This window comes from Mesoplodon mirus, assembly GCF_964341445.2.
Source record: "Mesoplodon mirus genome assembly, chromosome: 7".
NCBI classification, from domain to species: Eukaryota; Metazoa; Chordata; class Mammalia; order Artiodactyla; family Ziphiidae; genus Mesoplodon; species Mesoplodon mirus.
This window is the reverse complement of record NC_138983.1, coordinates 136,115,424-136,120,556: the sequence shown is the minus strand read 5'-3', so window position 1 is coordinate 136,120,556 and position 5,133 is coordinate 136,115,424. Positions and strand designations below refer to the sequence as shown.

The following is a 5,133-nucleotide window of genomic DNA, read 5'->3' as shown; positions in this document are numbered from 1 at the left end:
CATGGTTCTCATTCACTTAGCAGGGTCCCTGCATGACCCTGGGGTGAGATGCCCTCGGCACCTTATTCGCATCACACTAATCCAAGATCTGTAAAATTGCTGGATGGGTAGATACCCACACGCACCTCATTTTTCGATTACATTGGGTCATTTAAACATTGCTTCTTTGGTCCTCACTAGAACCATGTAAGAATTTGGAATCTTTGATTCTTAATCCAGAGCTTTCCTTCCACACCGTGCTGTCCTGGGCACTCAAGCCCAGGCATTCATGCACAATGGATACATTCAGCTAAAGAAGTAAAAAAAACCAAAAAGCAAACAAACAAAAAAGCTAACTTTTTTTAAAAAAAGGTTATCTGTGTCTTAAAATATCTTTCAAGGAGATAAAACATGGGATTTTCACCCAAGGTATTCAATAAACCAATAGCAGTAGCTTGGTAAATAATGGTAACTCGGCCAGTCTAGGTGTTTCCTCCCACCCTACTTCTCTGTGTCAGTAACTGGTGCTACCTAGCCACATGGACGTTGTTGTTGGTTGAGTGGAAGAACCTATCTACAAGGTGAATAACCTCTTTACAAGGCTGTCTTGGAAAAGCTTTTCTGAATTGTTGGGCAAGTTCTGTTAGTAGATATGCATCCAGCCTCACCAAACCTGCTTTGCCTCAGGTACTGATGCCTTCTATCCATGGGCCCACCTCTACTCCATCCCGAAGCCAATGCAGACCAAGTCAGGCAGGAGAGAAGCTGCCTCATCTATAGAACTTTCTGTCCTACCCCTTTATCAGAAGTGAAGCCCTGGGCAACCATATACCCTCAAAGCTGCGGTCTCCCTTTCTCCTTTATTCTTGCCTACGATGACTATTTTTCTTGCTTTCCGCTTAGGTATTCCAGTTCTCCTTCTCGGGTGGCGCTTGTTGTGAAGCCCTGTCCCTTAGTAGGACCCCAGTCACAGCCTCTCTTGCTAGAACCTTTTGGGGAGCTGGACCTTCCTCTCACCATCCCCAGCTGCTTGCTGGGGTCCTGATCCCACCATTCAGATCACCTGGAGTCACTGCTGCCTTCCTGATGTCAGCCATCTATCCCCACTGTCTCCACAGCCTGCCCCAGTCTATGTCTGGAACGATGCCTGATTCAGCCTTCAGTTTTCCATGTAGCCCTGGTTCCTAATTTAGACTGTGGGCTCTTCTTGTAGGCCAGGGTACTGCTGAGTTGGTTTCTGTTGTCTGTCTTACCCATGTCCCTTTAAATCAAACTGATGACAAGTCACAACCTGCAGTTTCTTGAGAGTATGAACAAAATGGTAGGGCACATTTGAAGGGAGTTGCTCAAATTCCACTTCCATCCCCACCCCACATTCTTGGCTTTTTATTCTGACATTAATTCCCACCTTGGGCACTGCCCAGATCTGGCAGTCTTCCTAACTTTTTCCATCCTACTTGGACCAGCTCTCCTCCCCAGTTTCTAGCCAGCTCACGCTTCTGCCTGGTATTTCCATGGTCTACGGGGAGAGGTCCATGTTCTACCTCCTAGAAATCCTCATTCTTTCTCCTGGCCAGCCCTTTCCCGTCTCAGTCCTGTCTTCCCTCTCTCCACTCGGACTACGGTTGAGACTTAACTTTATGCATTAAAGAGCTAGGAGGGGGAAGAGGACACCTTTAGTCTTGGCCTCATCTTTTCCCAGTTTCCTCCCCCTTCCTCACAGTCAAGGCCATTGTTGACTATTTTAAAAACTGTAGCAAGCGCGCAACCATTTATTCTGTTGTGTGTGTACTTTTAAAAATCAGTTTTAAAGTCAATTATTTACTTGTCATTCTTTAAATTTTGGGTTTTGGATGAGAAAAAACGTAATCACCGTATGTGTATGTGGCAGAGACAGTGCTCACTTAGTATACCCCATATACTCCCCCAATTTCCCAGCCTCCCTTGCAGGTAGGTAAGGGCTATGCGCAAGCTCTGACAGGTCAACTAGAAATGGAAATGTCTTCTCTACCTCTCCTTTCCCCTGCATTGACCTTGAGACCTGCAAGCTGAGATGGATCCCTGAGCCACACCTGATGGACAGATGTGCCCACTGACCCACACTGGATTTTACATGCATAAGATATCCACCTCTGGTGTGTTAAGGCACTGAGATTTTAGGGTTTTGTTTGTCATCACAGCATAACTTGACATCGCTCTGACTCATGCAAGTGTGGAGGTTTATTCCTGCCACCACCTAAGAATTGCCTTTATTTTTCGGCCGAGCAGCACGTGGGATCTTAGTTCCCCAACCAGGGATCGAATCCATGTACCCTGCATTGGAAGCGTGGAGTCTTAACCACTGGACCACCAGGGAAGTCCCAAGAATTGCTTTTTAAACAACTTAAAATGTACATAAATCATATGTGTTGATCATGGAAAATTAGAAAATACAAATAAACAGAATAAAAGAAGATAAAAATCATCTATAATCCTACTAGCCAGAGATAAATACTGGTAACATTTTGGTGTCCGTAGTTCCTGTTTTTTCTTTTTTTTTTTTTTTGACAGTGGTATGGATCTCATTTATTTAAAACCCTATTTCTCACCTTTCTCAAATTGAAGACTGTGAAAAATAAAAGCAGTGCTTTACTGAGCTGTCTTTGACCTGGGAGCAGTGCCGGGCGCGTCCACACTCCCGACCCCTGTGCCCTCAGCTCCTCCTGGCAGCGCCCAGTCCCACCTCACTTTACAAAACAGTCCTGGAGCTGAATCCCATAAAGCTATTGTACACGACATTTACATTAGAAAAAGAGAGTTAGGTGTGGGGAAGCCAGGTGTGCTGTTCCCTTTAAGTAAAGTTTGCTCCACAGTTGGGCCATCTTCGCTTCCTCAAGGCAAAACAGCAGATGAACCCAAAGGGGCACAAGACGACGGCCAGGAAGATGCCCAGGAAGGTGAAGGAGTCCTCCAGAGCCCCAACCCTGCAGACAGGGCAGCCTCCAACGACAACGATGGAACTGGCACGGTGCCGGCTGACATTTCGACTGTGGATGTTGCAGACCCTGGGGTGGTGGTGGGGTAACCCTGTGACGAGGCAGGGGGAGGGCGCCGTAGCGGTGCGGGCCGCACGCTGAGTCGCCCTGTCCGGCCTCCAGGTGGTTGGCGGGCGGCCGCTCCTGCAGCAGGGGCTGTGGTCCAGGGCGGGCGGCTCCCGCTCGCGCTCGGGCTCGGCTCCGGCTCGGACTCGCGGGGACGCCCAGACGCCCGGCGGCGGGGCTGGGCCCCCTGGAGGCGGGCGCCGCGGGCTTCCCCCGCCTCGCCTCCCCACGCCTGGAATCTACTTTTTCACTTGACAAAATATCCTGCAGATTTCCCCAAAGCAATACATGTGATTTTAGAACACACTCTTTAATCATTGGGTACCTTTGCATTATGGCTGTATCATAATTTACATACTGCTGGAGTCTTATCTTCCTCTGCCTAAACTGCTTTCAGTAACATTGCTGCTCCTTTTCCACGTATGTTATCCCTTACTTCCCTTCCCACTCACAGAATGACTCTTAATCATCTACATTTATAGAATGCAAATGAGACCTTCCAAAAATAACTAAAGTGGCCGTGAAATTCACAAGGTGATATTTTCGGATGGGGAAGGAAGAAGCAAAGTTATTTATCCTTTTGATTATTATTATTGTCATTATTATTCTTATTTGCTTGGGAAATCGTAGTTTGTATTCTCTGGTAGTAACAAATGACTTGGAGGGGACAAAGGAGATGTCAGGATGGGTAGCAAGAGGAAGCCATTTAAGTTAGGGTTAGGTGTGGCTGCAAGAAAAAAAGCCACAACAAACTCAAAACTAACGGTAGCTTAAATGAGCAGAAGTTTGTCACTCTTATATAAAAGTCTGGGGACTTCCCTGGCAGTGGGAAGACTTCACATTTCCACTGCAGGAGGCATGGGTTCGATCCCTGGTCAGGGAACTAAGATCCGGCATGCCGCGTGGTGTAGCCAAAAGGAAAAAAATTAAAATAAAAAAGGAAAAGTCGGGAGGTAGGCACTCCGATACAGTACTCCGTGGAGTATCAAAACCCAGATTTCTTCTACTTGCTCTCCTAAACATTTTCTTCCACTCCCGAATTCACCTCACAAGGTTCACATGGTTGCTTTAACTCTAGCCATTACATCGACATTCCATCCAGAGGGGAGGATATGAAAAAAAGGAGGAGAAAATGTCATTCTTTTCAAATGCACTGTTTTTGGAAGTTGAACATATCATGTCTGCTTAGTCACTGGGCCACCTATGGATGTGTGAGAAGCTGGGAAATGTAGTCTTCATCCTCAGTGTTCACGTGCCCAGATAAAAATCAAGAATGCTATTGGTGGGAATTCCCTGGCGGTCCAGTGGTTAGGATTCTGTGCTCTCACTGCCGAGGGCCCGGGTTCAATCCCTGGTCGGGGAGCTAAGATCCCACAAGCCGCACAGCATGTCCAAAAAAAAAAAAAAAAGGATGTTATTGCTATAGAAGAAGGAGAGAATGGGTATTGGATATTGGGGCACAATCAGATATCTCTGTCATGAGACCCACCAGATGATTAATAAATGTCAAAATTTTTCTAAAGTAAATTAATTATACGTAGTTTAATTGAAAGTAACTATAAAACTAGTCCTTCGTGGAGGAGGATCAAACTCAAGGAAAATATCAATTACCTTAACAGTCAAATGTAATCAAACTCTCGCCATGAACAGATGGGCTAAGTAAATACACATTCAGTACTTTAATCCCTGTTGGATTTCTGAAATCAGCCAGCTCCCTCTGAACGAACATGTGTTAAAGGAAAGAACAACGGATATCCCTTGCGCATCTTCATTAGCACCTGGTTTCACCAGAATGGGGCTCTATAATCCATCAGGAGCTGAGAGCTGCAGATTCCATGGCACACCCAGATCCGATTCCCAAATCCCTTGGGTAAAGGAAGTGAGAAGAGTAGGCTATATGGAGAGAGGAAGAAAGCTAGTCGCCTTGACAACCCAGTGTCTTTGCTCCTGCTGCTTCAACTGTCTAGAATCTCTTGTCCCTTCTCTACATGAAGAAATGCTTCTCTTCTTTCTCATCGTTTAAGGCACCATTCAAATATTTATTTGCTTCCCATGATGCTTGTTCCCTGACTCT

The 5,133-nt window shown here is 46.1% G+C and overlaps 1 pseudogene across 1 annotated transcript; it reads right to left on the bottom strand.

Annotated features, from left to right (window-relative positions):
• Positions 1-2,530: 2,530 nt before the first annotated feature.
• LOC309808972 (membrane protein BRI3-like) lies at positions 2,531-3,392 on the bottom strand (annotated as a pseudogene). Its single transcript has one exon. The product of its transcript is annotated as a membrane protein BRI3-like (transcript).
• Between the last annotated feature and the right edge of the window lie 1,741 nt (positions 3,393-5,133).